The sequence below is a fragment of the Ammospiza caudacuta genome, chromosome 1, assembly GCF_027887145.1.
Source record: "Ammospiza caudacuta isolate bAmmCau1 chromosome 1, bAmmCau1.pri, whole genome shotgun sequence".
NCBI lineage: Eukaryota > Metazoa > Chordata > Aves > Passeriformes > Passerellidae > Ammospiza > Ammospiza caudacuta.
The window spans coordinates 80,861,624-80,886,781 of NC_080593.1; the positions used below are offsets into that span (position 1 = coordinate 80,861,624).

The 25,158-nt window shown below is 39.9% G+C and overlaps 1 protein-coding gene across 1 annotated transcript in view; it reads right to left on the reverse strand.

The window, feature by feature from the left end:
• Window positions 1-25,158, reverse strand: part of TRIO (trio Rho guanine nucleotide exchange factor) — a 247,080-nt gene that overhangs the window by 179,266 nt on the left and 42,656 nt on the right. The gene's annotated exons all lie outside the window — the stretch shown is intronic.

Consider the following 25,158-nt stretch of genomic DNA (forward strand, 5'->3'; position numbering starts at 1 on the left):
TCCCCAACACTATTTACACACAATGTTTCTTAAATCACTTCTGTAAGCAGATTTTTTTTCTGCTGCCTGACAGGAGCAGCATTTTGCAACTCAGAGGACATTTTAACATACTAACTCTGTACACACATGGAGTACCATACAGCCCCCAAGGTGAGTGATTACAGTCAATGTTGCAAAGCAGCACATCACCAGCTTGTCCCGCCCTCTCTGCTTCCTATTTCTACTGTTCTAATGCTGTGGCCAAATTCTGAAGTTCTTCCTTCTTTGACAAGGAAGATTTAGGAAGCATTTTTTTCCTTTATATTTCATCTAGACAATACAGAATTGGTCATATTTAGGCTGATTTTGTTCATCTTACAAGAGGAACTGGGTGACACATCTTCACCTAACTTCTCTGTCCAACCCTTCCTGGTCTGTTTGGATTCATGTGTTGTTTAAAATAATCCTATACCCAAAGAAAGTACCTCTGCTGGGGTAAGTGGGAAGCTCATTACTTCTCTATAACTACTGAAGCACAAAAGTGCTGTTAAGACTCTTCCTCCTCAAAAATATCCAAATGCTTCATATCCTTTGGTCTCAGGTTCTGAGCTTAAATGAAAAAGCTGTGCATTTCTAAACTAAAACTTGAAGGTATCAAACCAGTGTCATCAAGTAATATAAGACCTATACTTTAGGGCATCTCACATGTAAATTACATCAGAGATTTTCTACTCCAGAGAGCAGTACTGAGACTTCTGTGCCACTACAGTATCTAGCTGTGGGCACTACCCTTCGAAACAGACCCAAGCACAACACCCAAGGGACAAAGATGGTCAGGTGTTTGCATGTCATCATCTGTGCATCTGTTTTGCATGAAGAACTGCAGGAACATGTGGTGGCAGTCCTCAGAACACATAAAGCCTACTGATGACAAAAGCCTACAGAATTTAAAAGCTTAGAATTAAAGCAAGAGGTTTACTAGATGGCAGGAAATTTTGTAAAGGAAAGAACTGTGAACAGCTCAAGGGATTCCTGTGGAAGACTATGGCCTATCCATGACTGGGGATTTTTAAAACATGTGGTCAGACAAATGTCAGCAATGGGTCCCTCAAGTTCACCATAACTGAAGTGTTCAACCAGGGCATGGTCTCAGCCCTCACAGAATGCAAACTAAAGAAAACAAAACAAATCAACTTCCAGCCAGATGGAAGTTCCCTGGCTAGTTCTTTGTTTTTTCCATGGACACCACAGACCAAAAACAATCCCAAAATTCAGTACACTTTCTCAGAAAGGCCAAACCAGGAAAACTAGTTCCTTGGGTAACCACGTAGCATAGAGGGTTTCTACATGATGGACAGTATTTTGCAATTACACAGCAACTCCAGACTGGCAAAGCAGAGCAGGGTTTGCTTTCACGTTTGCACCTAGGCTCTCAAGATTCTAAGACACAGCAAAAGGAACCTCATGCATGATTACTCCTCCAGAGAACTGGCTATGGCCATCAGCCTTTTACTGAAACTGCCTACAGTTTTGTTCCTACTACATTTCTGTTTGTTATGGACTAAAACTCTAAATAGCTTTAAGAAAAAGCCTGGGCTTAAATAAATCACCTAAAAAGGCAGCAAATGCCCTTTTCCACCTTGAAATATTTGGGCTTCAGTTGACTGCTAAGGCATACAGGCATACTTCCAGAGTTAATATTTTTTTTATGTGCTTTGAGCTACCCACCATAAGCTTAATGCCAATTTAGCATGCTCAGCTTTCATATCAACCATGGCAATTCTTTTTCTTTACAGTAAATTCGGAGGTAGAAAACACTTTCTCCTCACCTAAAAAGCATGCAGAAACTAGTGCCGTACTTTGCTGTCTCTCTTAGCTCAAAATTACTCAAGACACCGATGTTACCGCAGTTGCTTGCTCAGATTTCTAAGCCCTTAAACTCCTTCACCTCGGATGATGATGCGCAGTAACTGCACGTTTTACTTTGCCTGTGGCATGTAAGAAGCGAGAAACATTCAGCTAACATTTCTCTGACTATTAAGGGGCCGCTCAAGGTAAACACCCCAGCAAATACGTTAGTGCTTGGCTCATGTTCTGCATCTGCATATCCTTAAGGCTGACTGCCTTGGATTATCATATTCCTGCTGCTCTAAACAGTCTATTTTTATTCCAGTTCTGCAGTGTTAAAGCTTAACTGAAAAGACTGTAGGGATTACAACAGATGAAAGAATGCTGGGGAGCAAAGAGGGTGAATACGGCAGGAAAGTATCGGTTTTATCTCCAACGAAGCAAAAAATAAAACAAAAACCAGCAATATAAGCAGGCCTTAAGGGCTTGGGGTGGGTCTTCCCTCCCCCATCTGAAAGCCTCTTCTCCACAAAACATTCGTGGATGTGAGGATTTGAGGATTTAATTAAAAAAAAAATTAAAAGGCATTTACCACACTCAAATGAAATGCCATAAATATCTGCACGAATCTCTCCCTCCACAGCTCAGCATCCTCCGCGCCAGCCGGCTGCATCACATGTTCCAGGGGGTGATGTCATCCCTGCCGGGCCGCCGGCTGCAGCTCCCGCCGCCGCGGTGCCGCCGCAGTGCCCGCAGCTCCCGCCCCGCCACGCACCGGCGGCCACCGCGGCCATCCCCGACCCCCACGGCCGTGTCCCCGACCACCGCGGCCATCCCCGACCCCCACGGCATCTCACCGGCCACCGCGGCCATCCCCGACCCCCACGGCCATCTCCCCGGCCACCGCGGCCATCCCCGACCCCCACGGCCATCTCCCCGGCCACCGCGGCCATCCCCGACCCCCACGGCCATCTCCCCGACCCCCACGGCCATCTCCCCGACCCCCACGGCCATCTCCCCGACCCCCACGGCCATCTCCCCGGCCACCGCGGCCATCCCCGACCCCCACGGCCATCTCCCCGGCCACCGCGGCCATCTCCCCGGCCACCGCGGCCATCTCCCCGGCCATGCCCGACCCCACCGCGGCCATGCCCCCGCTCCCCACGGCAATCTCGATCCCCCCAGCCCCACCGCAGCCATGCCCCCGATCCCCACCGCGGCAGGTATCGTTCCCTGCACACGCTTCTCCTTTGGAAGCACACGCTTCTCCTTTGGAAGCACAACATGTACCAATGGTATTTAGGCTCTTCCGCCCAAAATAAGGCACTCTGATTTTAAAAGTGTTGCTTTCAATATTAAGTCCTACATCTTTTAAAGACTGTTTCAGTCTTAAACTGGAAAACTGTCCTTCATATTTGCAATACCTATTAAAGGAATACTCATTTTGCATTTTTAATAGGGAGTAGATGCCCTTCTGTTGTAACATACACCCTACACATGCTATTGCCTAACTACCAGCAAAGAGGGAAGAAGCTCAAATTATGCTAATTAATAATTAACTTCTGTATATTCAGAAGAATAAGTAACACACAATGATGTAGTCCATTTCAATATAGGAGGTTCCCCCAAGTCCTCATGAAGAATTACACAATTACACAATCCCTTGAGTTATCATATACAGTTTCCTACTAAACAGAACCTTATCAAAAACCAGCTATTTAAATGCTGTATCACACAACTAAAGATCTTTACAACATGGAATCAAGAAACAGTCACCTAAACATTTTTTACATTGGAAAATTAAGGAGTCTGCCCCACAAACACACCATTTTCTCTTTGCCCTCACAACTTCAGAGCCTGAAGACACCGTCAATTAGCCAGATTCAGCAGACTTGTCTGTATTAACCTTTTTTCTCATGCTGTATGAAGCTAAGATATTTTGATGCAATATACAATTTTATCCAAGTTTAAAGACCCATGAAGAGACAACATTTTGGGATAGAGATATCACCCTGTGAGGTTTCAGAGAGCCCATTATGAACGGCCAGGACAGCCCCTTCTCATTTGGACTGCAAACGTTCCCAAATCCCACGGTGACAACCTGGCTGCAGAGCTGCCTGTCCATCTGTCCTGGAGGACAGCGAGTAACCCTGTGTAACGTGGCCCCTTTTGCCCAGAAATCACAGCAGTCCGGGAACTCAGCTGCTCCCCAGATACCCAGCTTGCTGAAACTTCCCAGAGGCCTTGAAATACATGAAGAAAGCCACCTTTAGAGGAGTAACAGGAAATAGGTACTCAGTGTGGCAATTCACACAACCCAGACAAATGCAGGATTAGCCTAATGCCGAGGCTGAAGGAAACGAGGTAACTGTGCTAATCGTCTTGCACTGAAAGATCAGTAACTAGTCAGCCACACAATTCAGGGGAGCAGATAAATTACCTCACACACATCTTTTAAGGTAACAACTTGATTACAGAACTGTGCTACAAACCAAGGTTGAAAAAAGCTTCTCCAAGAAGCACTGCTTCCCCAAGAATGCTCAAGCTTTTACTTCAAAAGTAGCTTCAGTGATGTGTATCGTTTAGTTATGGCAACATAAAATATGGGAACAGAAATCAGGACAACAAAAAGACTCAGAAATTGAGTCTAAGAGCAGCATCTCTTAGCTAAAATGTTGACCATGCATTCATCCATTGCTGTCACACACAACTGACTTGAAATTTTTCTGAAACATGGCTGAAGAAAAACACAAATGCCAAAAGGGAATGCTCTCACCCTAAAAACTCACTCCCCTAATGACACAACTGTTTTTCACCTGGCAAATAAAAACAATACCTTTGAACAAGCACAAACAACAACAACAAAAAAAAGCCAGACTCAACGCAGATTCCTTTCATGCTTTAGGCTCTCTTTGGACTTCAGGATGACTCCCTGTTGTGTCATCAGCAGAAAGCAAGTGCCTCCTCTGCCAGGCTGCTAACTCTAGCACCCAACTCCAATACCCACCTCTTCTTTGACAGAAATCCCATGCTGAATCGAAGAAACATCTTTCAGTGACTTATTTTCTAACAGAGTACTCTATTCACTTCAGTGGACCTAATCCAATAGACTTTTGCTCAAAAATCCACATGCTATGCTAAGATCTACAGGAAGGAAAAAAGAAAACCCACATAGAAACTGCACTCAGAACTGCTAATTACCTATTACTAGGAAACAACAGGACTGACCTAGGTTAGTCTTAAGGGAAAAGAAATATCTGTTAAAAGTCAAGAGATAGAACAACTTCCATGTGTAGGAAGGACACCGTTTCGCAACCAAAGCACCAGCACCCTTCATCCAGGCAAGGCAGTCATAACTGCAAATCATTCTCCACAACTCCTTGCATCCACTGGTCAGTCCCTTTGTGTTAAGCCTTATCTTGGAACACAAAACCTCTAAACTGCAGCTAATAAACATTTAAGCAAAAAGAATCCAAGATGTTGATGTCTTTAGCATTTTTTCTATTTCACAGCATGACTTACATCAATGACATGACACTGAAATCTGAGCTATTCTCCCTTTATTTGTACAACTATCCTACATTTCACGACAAATTGCTTCTTAGTTAATCAAGCAAGAAGAGGAGGGGGGGAAAGAGGCATAGAGGAGCTCAAATGTAATTATATTAGTGCATTACAGACTGATTAGGATTTCATTATTTGCTCTTATTCATTCCCCATATCACAAGATGATGACATCCCAGAAGATTTTAAAGATGATCTTAAATACCAGAATCTGACAGGTTTATTCAACTTTGTTTATTAGTTAACTGTGTGTGATAAACCTCAGCTGCAAATAACTTACACACTATGTCCCACATTTTTCAAGTGTCCAGAAAGAAAGCACAAAGCAGGTTCCTATTCTCCATTTTAATATGGAGAGGCTTTAAAAATCAATCAGTGAGTAGATTACTAAATAAGGTAATAATCAGTGAGAAATAATTTTAAAAAAGATATGAGGAGATTCACAAGCAGCCATTATGAAAACTTTTATATTCTTATTCTGAAGTTACCACAGAGAAACCAGTATAATTAAGTCAGCAGAATCATTAGATTCTTTTTTTTTTTAATCACATTCAGAAAAAATGATTGCTGAACTCCCTAAGTGTTTGGATTTATAAATTAAATCAGACTGCTAAGACAAGGGTGATAAAGAAATCTGAACTTTCATAAGCAGCAAATGGCAAAACCCCATCAGTGATAATATACCCCAAAGTAGTGGCAAAGGCAAGCAAAAGGTAACTAAAGTTACTTCACTTATGCAATTACTGATAGCTTTCTTTGATTTTAACCCAAGTATTCAAAGTGCCAATTTCAGTTTTATGGTAGGCTTAACTTCTGGATGCAAGTAAAGGATTCATGGAAAATCAGAGCTGTCAATTCACCAACTGCACTGTTACTGCTTCCCATTATAGACATTGCCTACATGCAGTGCTGCTCAGAAATCTCACACCATCTTTCACATTGCAACAAAGCAAGAGAATTCAGGAAAATTATGGCAAACACTGCAGTTTTCCTATCTTTTCTCAAGCTCCATGAGCTTGCAGATGACCAGTTTCAAAATCATCTCAGGAACACTAACTTTTAGGTACACCTGTTATGGCATCTTTAAAACCGCAGATCTTTCTTCTTAGAGCTAACAAGGAACTATCAGCAGTTTTTTTCATGGCATACAGGTCACTGGGCAACATTAGTAACCTTGTCATTCATCATTTATTCATTCATTTTTCTCAGTCCAGATTCTAAAATCACTGGGGGACTTCAACAAGGATACAGTTTAGGGGCATACCATGGAAGTGGTATGATTTCAGAGTTGTGCCAGCAGCCTTAGTCATGAGCTTACAGAAAATATTCAATGTAACAATTTAATGCTAATATCCTAGTACTGAATTCAAAGCAACTACAGGAGTACACCTTTGACTCCCTCCAGCTCTGATCAGGCTCAAGACCCACTCATCAAAAAACATTATACCTTCAAACTCTGACTTGAATCACAACAGCTGACAGAAATGTCCCTCCTATTCCCATTTTGTTTCGCATTTTATGCACTCTCTATACGTGCTGTGGGGAACTGCACCACATCTGTATTGAGCCGGTATGCAGTGGCAACCAGGACTTCACAGAAGCAGACAGCTGAGAAATTGCCTTGAAATAAGAAAATGAGATTCATTAGAGGGTTACTAGCTCTAAGTCACTTTCAGGTTTTGGCATATATGCTAAGTGTTAAGAGGTTCTCTCTTACCATTTTCAACAGCTCTCTGCTTTGTCCTGACAGGAGGACACACCTCCCATCTCCGCAAATTATGGGAGAAGCACAATGTCATGTAGAGAGATGTGGGCCAAGAGAAGACTGCTAGTTTAGCTGACAGCAAATACTCAGACAAGATCAACTTCACAGACTGAATAACCTTGCTTTTCTTGGAAGCTGGCATACTCAGCTATTCCTCAGTTAGGAGCAATTACCAGGAAATTAGCCACCTCAGGTGTATGCTGCAAAACCTGTTGAAGAGCTGTCTTAAGAATCTAAGTTAAGGAAAATTCCAAATGCTAAATCATTGCTAAAAATCTGTGATTTCCTTCTAAGTGTGCAACAAGAAGCTTAGAGTTATCCATGTTGCGAGGTCCTTTCCGACCTGAATTACCCCTCAATCCTATGAAACGTGCAAGACAGAAGTACAAGCGTCCATTTTCCAACTGCAACTTAAGATGTGACAATCAAAATCGGACCGGTTTGCCCCTTCTAAATGAGAAGAGCTGTGTTCCTAAATTTTTCTGTCCCTTAGCTATGTTCAATTTGTTCTTGCTGCCCTGCCGACATTGTTGGAAGTTCATTTGTTTCGGTGGGAACTGCTCATCCATCTCTAAGTGCTGTGATACTTCAATTCACTGCCCTGCTGAGGTAGCAAACCTTTTTGTCAGGGTGTCCATCAGCAGCCCACAGCTCTCACTGCAGTCAGACACTTACCCTGCTCACTGCTGCTACAGACACGCATGGCTTAGGGGTTATGCTACACTCTCAGGGCTATCAGGAGGGTGCCCAGCCTCCTATAAAAAATGGGTTTAACACACAGTTGTTTAAACAACAAGATCTGTAAGCAGTCTTACTTATTCTGCTGTTCAAAACACAGATCAAGTGGAAGGCAGTAGCTTCTAAATTCTGTGCAGCAACAGCTGGAACATAATGCTTTAGATCATGTCCTTTGGCTCTTGTTCCAAACCACCATCTGGAGAAATCTCTTTCCACAGTGAAATTGATGAAGACTACAGCAAGGGCAGTAAAAATAAGCAACTTAAAACAGCTTGAAAATCATCCTGTATTGTTTCATCCCGAGCAACAATAGGAAGAACTATTTCCATCAGCCCTGAAATCAATCAAAACACCCAAAACCAGATTGCATATTCTTCAGTAAAAATACCTTTTTATACCATAAAGTACTCCTTTTGGGCTTTCTATCATTCATAGATCCCAAGAATAGACATTTATTGGTTATGGTATTTTTCCTGTTCTCCACCCTTTTTTCTTTTTAAATATGCACACACTTTTACAACATTTTCATCACCTTATGGAAATACGTATGTAAAAATTATACTCAGTTAAATTCATATTTTGAGACATTAGTACTTAAGCGACCATTTTTGTTGAATATTCCTCCTCCCTCCCTTTGTTTCTTTCTTTGCAGGATATTTCATATTCCTTCTGTGGAAAAACTAGCCATTTGCAACAAGATGTATGCCAAATAATGTGATTTGTGCAGAGCTTTCACTCCTTCAAATTCCCATTTTATTAGTTTGCAGCTGTAAGTAGCTTGAGCTCCAAATGCCTTGAGACACAGGAAATGTAGGATGAATCCCAGCTTCTCTAACACATTACCATGCACATACATGAGATCTATGTGAGTAAGGGGGGGGGGAGATGCTTTTCTTCATCCTGCATTGCAAAACCAGTCAAGTTCCTATTCAGCCAAACGACAGCATTGTCCCCAGCTTGTTTTATGCCACCCTTAAACTTCAGATGTGTGGCTGTTAGAAGCATTTAGAAGGGGGCAAATGAACTTTTACATCAGAGCATCTCCCTATTCTATCTCTTTACTGAGCTGATTTTACTTAAAACACTGATTAACATATGCTACTCGTTAGAAGGAACCAATTTGTAAAAAAAAAAGAGAGTAGCAATGAGGAGTCCGCCGGGGAATTAAAGCTTGGGTATTTCACTTTCAGTACGTGAGCGGTTGCTAAGAGCAACCTGTCTCCCTCCCTCCCCGCCTTTAAGGGAGAGCAAGATTAGCACGGAACGCCAAAAGGGATGTCCAACACACGTTTCGTTTGCTCATGGATTACATTAGAAATTCTAGCCTGAATTACTCGGAGCAGGTGTGTGTTCTCACCACACATGCCGCGCTAATTAATTAAAAATAAATAAAAAAGGAAGAAAGAAGGCTGCGTTGAAGACAATAGGAGGCAGAGCAGGCGAGGCAGCGCTGGCCGCGCCGGCAGGGACGCGGGGCAGCAGCAGCAGCAGCAGCAGCGCGGCTCCCCTGCACCGCAGCCGGCAGCGCATTACAGCACGCATTACATCACCCCTGCCTTTGTGCAGGGCTGAGCCACCGCGCAGCTCGGGGGAGCTGCCAGAGCCGCAGCCATCCCCGCATCCATCCCCCTAACCGCACGGAGGCACGAAAAGAAGCGATTTGGAGTCACGTCAGCCTTCCTCTCCCCGCACTGCCGAAAATCCTCCCCTCCTGATCCCTTTGGGAAATTTCATTAGAAAGAAAAAGACCCTTAGCACGTTCAGCTTTATGAACGGATTTCAGACAAGAATAAACAGAAAGGATTTTGCAGATTGTCACGACTAAGAAAGGGAGATTTCATTCTTCATTTATCAAATTTGTTCTAGCAGATTATCTCCTTCAGATGACAAAGGCAAGCAGCCCGAATCTCATTAGAGCTACATTTAACACAGCTACCGAAGTACACAAATTTAACCTAAATCAAGGCTGGGTTTTCTTCGTGAACTCCAACTTACTCAGCACCCACGTTACTGCAATGAAAAGATTAACATCTTGCCTTCACTTTGTTCCATTCCTGCAAACTGCTACATGTTACTATAAATGCACTTTCACGACTCTGGTCAGAAGCACAATCCCAAACTCAGCACCCAAATCCAGTATTTCTCAGAAGCTCACCTGTCCTCATGTCATGACTAAATAAGCTTCAATCTCATTTTTATTAAGGATATGTAGTATATGCAATACCAAGACAGACAAGACAAAGCAAGCAGCTCCCAGTGTTATTTAGGACAGAAATCTGCACATATAATGCTCCAAAGACATTCAGATAACTGTTTCTACAGCTTTAATATTCACATGCATTGTCAAACAATTGGAGTCTATTACAGTAATGTTTCTTACAATGAATTATATTAATATTTCTTGGGGAACAACAGTTATTTGAAAGTAGGGGCACTGCATTGTACTCCCAAGCACACTAATCAAATTCTCATTCAACTTAAAAAAAGATCATGTATGAAATATTGCCCAATTTATAGACCAAACTAGTAAAAAGCTATTTAAACTTGACTGCAATTTACTACTTCCTGCTACTTGCCAGCACAACAAATGCAGCCTAAGAGTTGTGAGCGTTCACTACTGCATGCTCAAATTTTTAACACCATAACTATGGACACTGATCTGGTTGCTCCCATTGAAGTAACAAATATAGTTTATTTTCTGCTAGCACAGACAAGAAGTATTCATCCATCAGCTTTATCTTTCAGTCTTCTTGAGCATGGGTAACACAAAGATGCTACATGCCCAAACTATCCAGCCATTCACCTCCATAAGCTACCTGCTAAATATCAACACTAGCAAATGTTTTCTGTATTATTTTATTTCAAGAGAGGGCATTCCTCACAGGGGCATGTTCAAGCTCCTCTGATCCATGCCTTTAAAGAACATGCTGAGACTTACCAGGCATTGTACAGTATCCTATAGATACCATGTGATACCATCTGCAAATCAGAATAATGACAATGATTCAACCACTGGAAGTTACAGTATTTTAATTAAGTTCACAAAACTGGCCTAATTTAAGCTCAATTAAAATGGGTTTGTTGGTCTTCTACTACACTGACTCACTCTACAAAAAATTCTAAATGCATATGGTTTCCTGGAAAAGCTCTTTGAGACAACAATAGGAGCTAACATTTTAATTGCATTAAAAAGCAGCAAAGTACTTTGGCATGTGTATGAATCCATTACTTCAGAAGTCTACAATGTGTTTTAAAAGCACTAGGTACGATTTTAACAATGCCTCTGCCTTCATGTCTTCACTTCCTGACATCATTATAGATTCACAAAGTTGTCTGTGAAGATTTTAAACTCTAAAACCAATTAGCAGTCCATAGGTGTACTTCTAAGTGACCTAGCAAGCTTAATTAGAAATATTAACTTCTGTAGAGCAGAACAGTAACAAAAGGGGAATTAGCTGAATTTCTCTAAAGCTGTTTTCATCTTTATTATTTACATACTCAACCCTCCTCATCCCACCAAAACACAAGTTTATGGCATCAGTACAGCAACAGTTGCTATATTGTTTAGTTTGGCAAAAAAAAAATTTTTTGCACATTATTAAATAAGAAGCTTTTGGTACAGAGCCACTTTTGTTGTACACAAGTCATTCTTACTTGCTTTGGAGCTCCAGTACCCTGACATGCAAATCAAATTGCCAACTCTCATATCTACTATTATTTAAAAGAAAAATCCTGTGATATTAACTGATGCCAGAGGTTTACTGAGTCTTTTTTTCCCTGGCAGCTATTGTAAGCTTGAATAGGAAGTAGCATCACATCATTTTTCAGCACGAGCCATTTGGGATAGACGGATAACGAATATATTCAGGACTCAACACAGGGGGAAGTGTACCGGAGCACAGTTAGACTGCAAGACCTGGACTGCAACTTCTCCAGGACAGACTCCCCCAAAGGCTTTCATAGCTGATACATCTAACAGCCTCCTTTTTATGCTTCCCTAACTCAGCACAAGTGTATACAACCAGCATCAAATAATACATTTGATATTCAAAAATGTTTCTTCCCAAGTCCTTTCTACATGCAGTTCTCCTGATATACTTTATCCCCACTACCACCACATCAGCCTTGCTCATGCTGGTCAGTTCATTGGCAGTACCTGACTGTAACGGTAGTAAAAGCAGATGGAGCATTTTATCTACTATCCATTCACGTGTATCAGGAGGACTAGTCCAGAACTTACTGAACAGAACCTGAAGTATATGTACAGCAGTACGAGATGTCTGGAGACCCCTTCCTCCAGCAGATGCTCTGATTTGGTGTACTCCCATTCTTACAAGAACCAGAAACAAGACTTAGTCCATTACCACACAGAACTCAGTTGTATTCAAATTTATCCCAATTAGCTTGAATCACTACATTTCCAGTGTCAACTGAGTTCTGTAACTGAATTCAGTAACTGAGCATCAAGCACAAACTCCGTGGCTTCTAACCCTTGAAAGAAGGAGCAGCAAGCAAGCTAGCAGGATATGTTAGTCAGAACACTAATACTATCAGCAGCAACAAAAATGCCCTGGTTTCAAAGCAGACCTAAAGTGGTACTGTCATCACAACATCTGTGGAAAGCAATGAAGAAGTATTTGAGACTTGTAAGAAGCCAAACCTTGAACTAACAGGACTTACTCTGTCATTCATGCTTGAAATAATGATATGCATGATAACATTAAGAACCTAAGTTACAGCACCATAATCCAGCATCTCTGCTTGCCTTCTTGAGAGCTTAGTTTTGTAAAGAAAGTTCACTTAGGATTCAAAAATCAACAAGGCTGAAGTTTATTTGGATTTATGAGAAAATACCTTGAATGAGTCCAGAAGAGTTCTGAAACAGGGCCAATAACAGAAGCTTAAGTTGCCTACCAAATGTGAGGGTTGCTGGCAGATGTGAGATAATCCCATCCTTACAGAAGGCCTGCTTTTGACCACTTTGGGTAATTGACTGCCATTAAAATCACTTTTCAAATGTCTGTTCTTGCATCCAGATTTTTTTAAGTGTCATCTGTCAGGGTTTTGGCTCAATGACTTTCTATGGATATAAACTCCCTGACCTTATCAGATTTTTTTTATCTTTCCAATTTAGATCATACTATTCCACATTAAAAGGCATTGGTATTTAAAAATTTGATTTCTCATAAAGGCTTCCAATTAAATGTGACAGTCAAGTTTATTGTGGTTTCCTGGTTTTTGATGCTCTTGAACTGTTTGAAATGGTTTATGATTCTGAATAATAGTCCCTTATCTCCACTGAATATTTGCTTTGCTATATCCAAATAACTGAATCGCTCTTAGATTAGAGTTATAGCAAGAAAGAATTGCTACAGAGCCTCTAGGTAGGAAGTAAAACTTTCTAGTGTGCTTCAATTTCACCAGTTCAGCCCAGTGTTGCTACCTGGTAGTTTATTAGATAGATTACAACTGAATTGAAGGCTTCATTATACCAGACACTGTAACAACTTCTAGCAAACATATTAATACAATATGATACAGATAGGGCAGGCAGGAAGCAAATATTAGCAGCTAGTGGACAAAGATTTAGAGGAAAGTTACTTGTAGTTTTCTAAAAAGGAGGTAGCTAATTATTAGCATTAAGGCTTAACCATTAAAAGCCAACTCAGAAGTCCACTATGAAACAAAAAATATTTTGTTTTTTCTGGTACAAACATCTGTGCAAACAGTTATAGATAGCTCATGAAATGGTTGTGGGGGCAAACGTATGCACACCAAAAGCCAAGGAATGGGCTCCATCAATTTCCATGCACTGCACTGTCACAAGCATAATACAGCAAACATTCCCTTTTGGTGGCAGTGCCAGCTTAAGCCAGAGTTTTACAGTAATCACCAAAAGCAGGTTTGGGATACTTAGTTTGAATAATCAGTACCGTGTGAGTAGTCAACTATTACCGTGTTAAGTCAAATATCTGTAACTCACTTGACATATTATATTGTTTAAAAAAATGTAGGCTGAATTACTCATCTTTGTCTTCCTTAAGGGACAGACTGACGGTAACTGGTCAACACCAGGGCACTCCATCCACATGGAAATGTGCACCTCTAGCAGGAAGGCACAGGGATATCAACAAAGTGACTGCCTATAATTAACACATATGCCTTATCACACAGCAAAAGATAAATACAATATGGACTTTAAAAAAAAGTCTCTTGTGCTTAAACTGACAATCAAAAAACCCAAGAGAAAATATGGTTTATTTATTCAACACATGCCTGGTATCTCTGCACACTGATAAAGTACAGTAGGACAGCAGTGTATTAGTGAAGAGCTGGTTCTAGTAACTGATCATTGAGCTAAACCAGTTCTGAAATTCCAGCCCAATAAACACACAGGAAATTACTTACATAAACCAACTGCACCCATATATTTCTATTCAGGGGTACCACACATCAGCAGCTCAATTGAGTTTGGACTTGAACAAACTGCAGCATGCCCAATGTGTTATGTGTAAAGTTAACTCTATGTCATATACCAGCTAGAGTCTTCAGATGAATAAGATCTTCAGTGGCTCTCTTTGTTTCCAAGAAGATATGCTTATTTCTTTTTAAGGGAAGCATCATGGAAACCCTGCATTACAATAATATTAACCTACAGCAGACAGGAGCACTTGTCGGAAAGCCACGGATCGAATTACAAAGGCCAGAATTACTGCATAACACCAGTCAGCTACAATGCCATCCTCTGAATTCTTCACTCACTAGAAGAAGAATTGCATTAGAGCAAGAAAACAACTGGCTCAAAGATCATCTTTAAGCAAATAGTTGTCAGGTGAGCAATGCTATTTTGACACAGGCAGCTATTTGCTTATCTGTGTACATCCTTTATCTCTGGAGTCTTCTTCCTTTACTTGGAAGTGGTATTTGCCCTGAACACACCACAGGCATTCCTTCTTCATAATGAGTTCAGTATCTGCATTTATGCTCCCTTCAGTGCATGACTAATATTACAAGCACACTATTTTGATTGACACCTAATACCATAGCTGCCATTATCACTTACATCATACTAAAAACATGAAGTGTTACCCACATCTATTTGGAGAGTAAAAGAATACAGAATTGCTTTGACACATTGTCAAGCACTGTCAAAATTCACCCACCATAGCTATGTTTTCTGTTTCTCCATCTTACAAGGTCATTAACTAAGAACTAGAGATGATTTTACCACATTATAGCTACACATTCAATTTCATTTTGAGTATTATACAATAATATGCTAGTACAACACAAAGTTCAAGAAATACTCAAGTGACTTACCATTCAGAAGTATCAGTACACCAGTTTTTTGTTTTGCATCCCATTTATAAGAACACATTGTTCATACCCCCAGAGACTCCATACGTCTGCGGCCAACAAAATGGGTAAACTAAACAGTGCTTGGGAACAGCAGCAATTTAAATCCTTATGCCTTATCAGGAAAATTGAATCCCTATTTCAAAACACTCAGATTTGAGTTCAAGAACCCAGTAAATTTGATGCAGTTTCCATAAATGCTAGGTTTCTATTTCCAAGTCAAAACATTTTTCCATCTTCTTTGAGCAGTCAGATGAAAAAAGGTACAGTACATGTTCCAAATCCAAGTCATCTTTGTCAATGAGTATCTTCTGCCTGTACCCTCTTCTTGACTGTCAGTTTGCTTAACAGTTGCTCTGCCTGGATTTACTACCAAATAGGCTTTGACAATGATTGCTACTTAATCCTATGTAATACCCAGATGCAACTGTTCCCAGATCAGAGGACAGTTTAAAAACACAGTCTCCTTCCTGGCTGCATACAAGCCTGGAGACGTGCTAGAAATCTTGTAACTGCAAAACTCAGTAATAGAAAGGATCACTCTTGTAAAAAACAGCTATTAATCGTTTGTGTATTTATCTATGGCAAGAAAAATATTAACATTATTGCTATACATTTCCTTGCTCCTTATCTAAAATTTCAGTTTAATAAACTGAACTTTCTAATGCTTTTCTTTAGGCAATGACACTCCAATAAAACTGAATACCAGAGTTCACCACCTGAGTGTCTTGACTTGAGCCACCCACCACTAACAGCAAAACATGCCATGTAATTCAAACTCAACAGTCAACCCACTCATCACACACAAGCCTACTATTTCAGCTGTAGAATCTGTACACTAGCCGGATGTCCACTAACAATTTCAGTTACTACTGCCACCTTTACAGCTGTCAACTTAAGGATCTGCAGGTTTTTGTATACTTAGATCAACTGTAAATTCAATCTTATTATTTGTTTTTATGCATTATATGATCTAGATTTGTTACTCAAAACACCTCAGTGTACATGAGAACTTGCTAGCAAGGAGATCCTGCGTAAGTATATAACTACATCTAAAATTATTTCCTTAATCATTTCATCTCTGCTTATATTTACTTGAAATAGATTCCTTCAATTATCCCTGAACATTCTTACCCCATTTTTTGAAATGCTTATCCTCCTGAAAAAGATACTGACATGACCTAAGGTCAACATACACACTGCCTTAAAAAATAAAAACTGAAATTAAATATTTTACGTTTATCATGATCTCTAAAAGACAAAAAATTCCTTTCCAAAGGAAAACTAAAAAACCCCTACCAACACCCCAGTATTCAGTCTAGTTACTACTCTAAGTTATAAACCAATAACCTGCACAATTATTAACTGGCTGATAAATTCATCATTTCAACATAAGACATACCTAAGATTTAGATAACACTCTCCATCAACAATTTAATTAAGAACAAACTAAGCATTAGTGGGGTGAGTAACAGCTCGTGCCTACAGCACCAGATGATAAAACATAAGATAAAGTACAGTGAAGAACAAAATATGCTGTCTGACTTCACCTTAAAGATAATGTTTTATTCCTTCAACATCTCTAATCAAAATTCAACATACCTGAATAATATAACCTATGGATTTAAACTTCTTAATGCCATGTAGGAGAATAAGGGATTATTGCACTCAGACAAAAGAAACTGGCTCATTTGGGTGGGTTGACAAGGACGAAACATGAAAAACAATGTAAAAATTTCAGTCATTTCCCAAGAGCAACACACGTGCTAGCACAAGAAATCCAGGCCATAACTGAAGCATTTCAGGCAAACTGACTCAACTCCTCTACTCCACTTCTCTACTCCAGGACAGCTCTTGTGAAGTGCCACAACTTATCAGGCTACAGTTTAAGCCCTATTCACAGGCTGCTGTCCTAATGCTTCAGAAAAAGCAGAATTCTGACTTGGCGTCTGCATTACCTAAGTTACCCAGTTTGCACCACGGAGAAAAGTAATATGCTGATTTGCTTTAAATTAGGCACTGCCACTTCAGTTCTTACAGAACTCAAACCCATTTAAGATGATGACCTCAACTTAAAACAGTCCTTTCTCTCACACTGTTCTGTGGAATACTACTGCTGTACTGTACAGAAGTTATTTTGGCAGACAAATACTCCAGCCTCCTGTCAGCACTGGTCTTCCTCAGACTTGTTTAACAACTTATACAGCAAAATTAAGAACAAGCCAGATAATTCCTGCATACATTTGCCAATACTTTGTAAACCCTGCCTTTGGTTTCCAAGACTTCCAAACAAAGCAGCATGATTTTGTTAAAACAGTTAACAGCATATTAGCTCATAAAAAAGAAAATTGATCTAAGAAAAGCCTTTTTTAAGCAAATCAAGACAGAATCTCCTTCTACTATTTTCCTGTGCTCATCATGTAGCAGAATGCTTCCTGATGCACGGATCAGAAAGTGTGTCACTGGCAGTCAGCTACACAAAGGGGAAAGCATTTGATCTGAGTCACAGTCAGTGTGTCAATCCACAGCACTAATACCTTTCCCAGCTAACCTAGGACACAGCCTGTCCTACTGAGGGCCACCACAATTCTATGTCAGTCTACACAAAAAGAAAATTAATAAACCCCTCATTCTTCTTCAGGAAATGAGAGTACAAAGGAAATCAACAAGGAATCTCTTTCAGCAGTTTCCAGACAACATGCCTCTAACGTGACTCAGGCACTTGAAAGAGTGTTTTACCATGAAACACTGTTCCATACATCAGCAATTACTTCAGTAAGACTATGCCAACTATGCAAGCAATTCAACTTAGAACAGGGTGCCAGGGTTTAATGCTAAACATGAATGCAGCTCACTGTGAGAGGCCAGTAAGTATCTGTGTAGTACTACAGCTGGCCTTGCCAACATCATGTGGGCAAACCTATCAAAGAAACCATTTTGCCCCAAAGAATTGGAAAGAGAGTCTAATACACCCTACCTAACTCCAAGCTAAACATGGATCACATAGCAAACTCTTTCATTTGCAGTGGCAGGCACATTTGGGCCAGGCCTGCAGCTATTCACTCCTACCCAGCAACCGCCTGGCACAGCCTGGGTGCTCCCACCACGGGGATTGAGAGGAAGGAGCCCAGCTGTGTCTGCCTGGAACCCTGAGAGACCACCAGCAGCCACTCACTCACCCCCCAGCACACACAGACAAGCCCCCAAGGCACAAACCCACATCCTGTTGTAACAGCCTGCATACCCAGCCAAAGCAGCAGCACACCTGGTGAAGCTAGAAACTGACCACTGTCCTCATTTTTTGTATCCCTTCACAGAGTCTCATCCCCATGCAAGTTTTCTACTTTTTCTTGAAGCATCATTGCAGTATTAAATCATCAAGTTAGAATTTACTCAATTTTTCCAAATAAAATTTATTAATCATTCTTTTTAGTTTACATGAGCAGGTAAGAGAGAATTGGATTTGGGGGTAACAGGTACGCTTTTTACTAGTCATGGAAACAATTCTCATTCTGCAAATCTTTTTTTTTAATATTAAATCTTACTCTGAATTTAATTCGCAGTACATTCTTGCTTAAAAACATTGAATGTCAGTGAATACCCAAATTTCTTCAAATTCCCCCTTTAAGTGAAGGGAAGCTTGTCATTTTAAACAAATTGTCCAAAAATTCTCAGGTAACAAGGGTACCCAGAATATTTTAGGACCCTGAAAGCCAAAGCAGCTCCTACGGGCTCTGTATGACATGGATCTAAACACAGCACAGCTCAGACTGGAAGGAACCTTCAGAGGCTCACAGCTCAGTCTCCTGCTCAAAGCAGGATCAGCTCTGAGGTCAGACTAGGTTGCTCAGGATTTAATGCAGCTGAGTCTTGGAAATCCCACAGGGCCATATTCCACAGCCTCTCTGGGCGACTTCTTCCAGAGCTCAATTACCCTTGTAGTGAAAACTTGCCATGTTTCAGCTCATGGAGGTTTCTTGTTCCTCCCACCACGTGTATAAAGAACCTGATTTCTCAGTTCCTTCTTTCTTGGTTAGAAAGTTATGATTAGGCACCCCTGAAGCTGCCTGGTTTCCAGATTGGCCTTCAGCCTCTCCTCACATGGCAATGTGTTCAATCCAACAATGTTGGTGGCTCACCAGCTGGATTTAACACAATATTCCAGATAGTAAATACCATGTGAAAACTGATAGTCTCAATCTACTAACTTCCTCTAGCTAACTTCCTCTGGACACAGCCCAGGACACTGGTACCCTTCCTGACTGCCAGAGCACACTGCTGGCTCATCTTCAGCCTACTGCCCAACAGGACAGCCAGCAATTTCTAGAGAGAGCTGCTATCAACCACCCAGTCCCCACACAGTAACAATCCACTACTGCTTGATCCTCTCCTCCCCGTATCCTCTTTGTAGGTACAAACAGCTAGTAGACCTTGGTGGTGGAAAAGAAGGCTTTGAGGAACTCAACCTCTGCATCAGTGGAAATTATACCACCCATTCCACTCAGCAGCAGGTTTTTTTTCCTTCTTTAGTCTCCGTTTGTTAATATTGCAGCAGCACTACTTGTGGCCCTCAATGACCACCTCTTAGTTCAAGTCTAGCTGGACATTTGCTTTCCTTTGCATTGCTACCCGGCACTTTTTCTGCAGATAAACTCTTAAACTTTCTTGGACATCCCCTAATTCACTGTCTCAAGAGCTTTCCCCTTGAAGTGATTGCTCCTAAAGTCTATTTTATCTTGGATGTGGAAAGGAAAGTACAACATGACCATTTCATTGTGCATGGAGATATTTGTTGCTGCTCAGTTTCCACAACCTGTTCCAACAGTCAAAGTCTACAGACCAGCTTTCTAAAGTTACACTGAGCACCTAGAAATACATTTCCTAAATGTATTTCTCATTGTTATATTCTTATTTGCTCATCCAGAAACAAGCTTATGCTTAAAACAGGGAACAATTAGAGGAAATGGTGAATCATCCCAGAAAACGCCATGTATTTATCACACTATTAACCTTCCTGTCAGAAATCCAGGTGATTGCAGCAAGTTGTTAAACATGTGTAGATAGATAAATTGGCAATACTGACAATAGACTGGCACAGTTAAATGCCAACAGTATCACAGGCCTATAAATCGATCTCTGGAAAAAAGTGACAGAGGAAACACTAGCATTGTAAACATATAAAGAAGATCTAAGAATTCTTTTATTGACCATTAAATCATAGCAATGCTTTCAACAACTACATTTTCAGCTAAGTCATCTAGTTCAAAACTGTAAGGTTGTAGTGAAACATTAAAAACTACTCTGGGGTTATTTACTCCTGTCAATGGAAGCCAAACAGTTCAGCCACTTGCATTCACTTCCCTTTAGTAATTTTCTGCCCAAGGTCAACAGAGAGAATGGCAGCTCTCTGTAATTTTAAACATTCTATCCAAGAAAACTGGCCAATCCAGGAGGTACATGTATGAAATGTTGTTTGTGCCCTTTTTACATATTTCAGTATAACAAGCCAAAAATCCAACAGATACAGTCATAGCCTGTTAGGGGAATTGTAGTAAATTTTCAGACAAATAAGGCATTCTACTTAGGAGGCTGAGAAATACAATAAGCATAATGCATGGTTAGATGAAAAGTGCTATGCTTGCAAACTACAGCCCACAATAAATAATCTTTCCAGGAACACATCTATCTTCCCTGACTGGAAGCAAAGTAAAACAGCTTCTAAAGGGGATTTTTGCAAATAGGTGAAACTACTTTCTTCTTTAAATAAAGACAGCTGAAGTCAGGTGTTGAACTCAGTATTTGTTTTGGTTCTGACCACAGTGACTTCTACTACTCCTATGTGTAAAACAGCAATAGTAGCCCAAGAGGGATCAGTTGTGATACTGCAATTCCTAATTAATCACATGGCATTAACCAGTGCAGGTATCACAGAAAACATAATTTCACAAATGCTTCTGCTTATTATAGCATTTTTAGGTATTATAATTGTTATAGGTTTAGCTGCACTTGATTCAAGTGGTTTGCCAATACAAGAGAGAAACTTCCAAATACTGCATTTCAGTGCTGGGAAAATCCTTCCATACTGCAGGTGAGCAAATATCCAAACTAATTTATATCTGGCAGGCTTGATAATCACAGAGAACACATGGTAGCAGACTTTAGGTGGTAAAACCCTTCAAAGCACCACCCATGAAATATTACTTATATCAATCTCTGGAAGTCAGTTAAGTGATACTACTACAGTTCTGAACATTACAGAAATGTCATGTTTCACGTTATGTTTTAATGTAATGTTTCCTTTCACTACTCAACTTTTTTATCCTCTCAAGAGATCATCTCAGTGTAAAAATTCTCAGTATAGTTTTTTAAAGGAAGCTTTTTTCCTTCATGGGGCAATCCCTACAATGCAGTAACTGTAGGCTGTGGCCCAAAGCAAAGGACGGGATCTCATCTCCCTTACTCCAGTGACTCTGTTGGAGGGGTTTTCACACTGTAAACTGCCAGTTAAACAGAGGTAGTCACCAGTACCTGCATTCTGCTTACCTGATTTGACAAACTGATCCATTTCAAGTCTACAGAAGTGTAATGACAAGCCAACAGATTACACTATCCTCACCTATAATGCTCATGTGATGGGGGACTATGAAGTTTAGTTGCATTCCTTGAGAACAGACAGTTAACTGCCAGGTCAGCTCTCCACAACAATCCTGCCTGTAAAAAATAGTATCTTTGTTTAATGATTAACTTTCTGGTTAAGCACCTCCAACTTCTGTATACTTGAAAACTTCTATTTCAGCAGAAATAGAAGTTTTCCACTATCTAGCTTTTCTCTTTATCCACTTGCAGCTAACCTCATGTCATTTCCTTTCCATTAAAATGACAATGATTCACATTAAGGAGGTCAGTCCACTAAGCCAGTCACAAACATTTATTTGATTCATTTTTTAAAAAATCAATTTCATCTGCCATTGAAATGCATCTCTCTCTGCAGAAGTTATATAACTGGAAATATGATTTCTGTTCAGCTAAAATCTTTTCAAACAGCAATATCAGACCTGACTTAAAAATGTGTTGATAAAAATTCATTTTCTAAAACTGGATTGTCAAGTTTAAGAATGCTATAAATGCTGACTTTGTTTCTCACATTAAATGTTTCTAGCACCCTGAAGCTTAAGCTTTGGTTAACTGCATTTAGATATTATATGATTCTGTAAATACACACATTATTTAGCCATCACAAATATTTCAATTGGGCTGAAATAGCCATTTCATTTCTATCCCACTGAGGTGACATATATTAAACATCGAAAATTAACACCAGCCATCAGAACACGCTTTAAAGTAATGCGGCAGGATTAAAAAATGCCAAGTGATAACGGCACCACTTTTTATAATACTGCAGTCGAATCTCTCAATGATCTCTCTGCCTTTAAAGCTTCCTTTGTTTAATGTTTGAACTATTTCTATTGTCAATTTCAGATCAAATTGCAATGACAGATTATCTCTGGATGTGTTTCAGGGAAATTAGCAAAGATTTGTTTGTTTGTTTTAAACAGATAAGGAGATAAACTAACAGGAATGTCTTAAAGTTGGCTACCTGTGGCAGGAACAGAGGTGTAGTACAATAACAATTTATGGCTTCTCCTCTTCCCCACCCTGCATCCAAAAAACCTCCTCTTGGCAAAAGGTATGCTTTGCAACAGAGATGACGTTAAACATAAATTTCTGTGTCAAACTCCTACTCAGAGAAAATGAATTTAAGACTAGAGGTAAAAATTACATTAACCAAGTTCTTTAAAGCCTTGAAAAACGCACCATGTAGAACACTTAAAATGAACTTTGAGAGACTAATTTTGGAGTGTGAAATGCCAGCCACAACATACAATCTAACATTTGGCTCAGCATGCCTGATCAGTATGTACCACTAATGCTTAACAATTCTACGTAGACTTTAAAAGTTCTACATAATTCTTTTCCAGTTTTCCAAAGAAAATCTCTCAAACATGTAAAATTCTCTGCAAACATATCTAGAAATGTTCCACTACAATTAACCAAATCTCAGGCCAAATTAAAAAAAAAAATTCTAAGATAAAATTCCTTTGGTATCCTCCTCCTTATCAAACATTAGCTCATGTTCAAGACATAATATTCACTGAGTAAAGATCTGATTTTGTTTTGGGTTTTTGTTTATCTGTTTGGCTTTTGGGGGGAGGGGATGTGAGATTTAAGCAGAGAACAAGAATCTATAGTATTTTCCTATGTTTTTATGGCAGCAAAATACTGAACTTCCACGTACTCTTGGAATAATTTCCTAATGTTTACAAAGGGATCCCTAATTTCCAAGCATACACCCTTCTCTGAACTATCTACTTTAAGGGACTTTTAAAGTCATCCAGAACAGGATTGATTTGACAACTACACAGACTCATTCCACACTCACCAATTAAGCACCAAGTACAGCCTGTAATGTAAATGCAGTTCTGGTGGTGTCAGGTACATCAAGAGCCAAGAGGTCAGCTCAGCCTCTTTGTGCAGCTCAGCTCTCAGCTGTGCCAGTTGCACCATTTTATTAAATTATGCATGTACTGTAAGCAAGCCTAAGGAGAACAAATCTTTTTAGACAGGCTAACAGCAATGCAATCAGACTGACAAGAGCTGAAAGATGCTTTCATTTTTTTCTGATATGTTAGAGCACCCAACTCATGCCACTGCATCAATGGAAAAGGTTATCCACTTTAAAAAGGACTTCACAGTTCTCCAAAATAATTGTCACTGATTGGACTGGTTGATTTTGTTCTTAACGCCCTCTTATCAGTTAATAAATTGGGGTTTTTTTAGCCCATGCCCACACTTTGTAGAATCCAAGACTGCTTAAGGCAAACAGAGGTTTGAAAAAAATATTTTAACTCCTGGAAGAGAGATATCAACTCCATATCCCAGCTTTCACCAGTCAACTGAGAGGCTCAGACCTGATCAAAAGAAATCCGAAAAGCTATTTCAACATGACAAATTCTTACACAAAGACATATCTGAGTAAAAACAAATTCCATTTCAAATGGTTCACATGAGAAACAGCACACAAGGAGAAATCAAACATCTACCTGCAACCAAATATAATCCACCCCCAATAGTTTCTATTTTAATTATTAGCAATTTTTCTTCCTTGGCTTACCAACCATTGTATTGCAACTGAAAAGCTTCTTAAATTTCACTGAGAAAAAAAAATCATACTATACTAGACCTACAGGAATATTAATTTAAAAAGTCTGGAAGATTTGTAAAAAAAATGCAATAGTGAATCTGCATTTTTATTCACCTATAGCCAGAATGCACCTTTCCAGACTGCTGCAAGTCATCAAGATAACAATTAGATAACCTACACAAACTCCCAGCTGAATTAAATAGCCAATAATTCCTTCTAAGACAATGGATTTCACACAAAATTAACTGATGTTTGCAAAAATGAAAAGGTGCCTGGTTACAGGACACATTAAAACCTGTTTCAAACTTAAATCCATTAAGACTGAACTTACATATTATGAACACGTGCAAAGCACACTTATAAACTTAGGATTTTGCACCTCTTGCCTGTATCTATCATTCCTTCTTATACATTCTTACACTCAATTGATAAACAGCATTGCTTTACAATCTTCATTCTAAACTATTCTATTTAAACCCCACTAAGAATTCTGTTCACCATTAGCAGCACACATACAGCATAGAGGAAGAGGGTACATACCTTTTCTGTTTGTGTGAGAGACCTTAGAGCCCAGAAACACAGCAGAGAGATAGTCCAGAGAACTCCAGTAAAAAACGGTAAAATTAAAAATAAATAAATATAAACCACCCAGACTTCTGCCAGGGAAAGAGTTGGGGTTTGGATATTTATCTTCTCTTTATTCAAA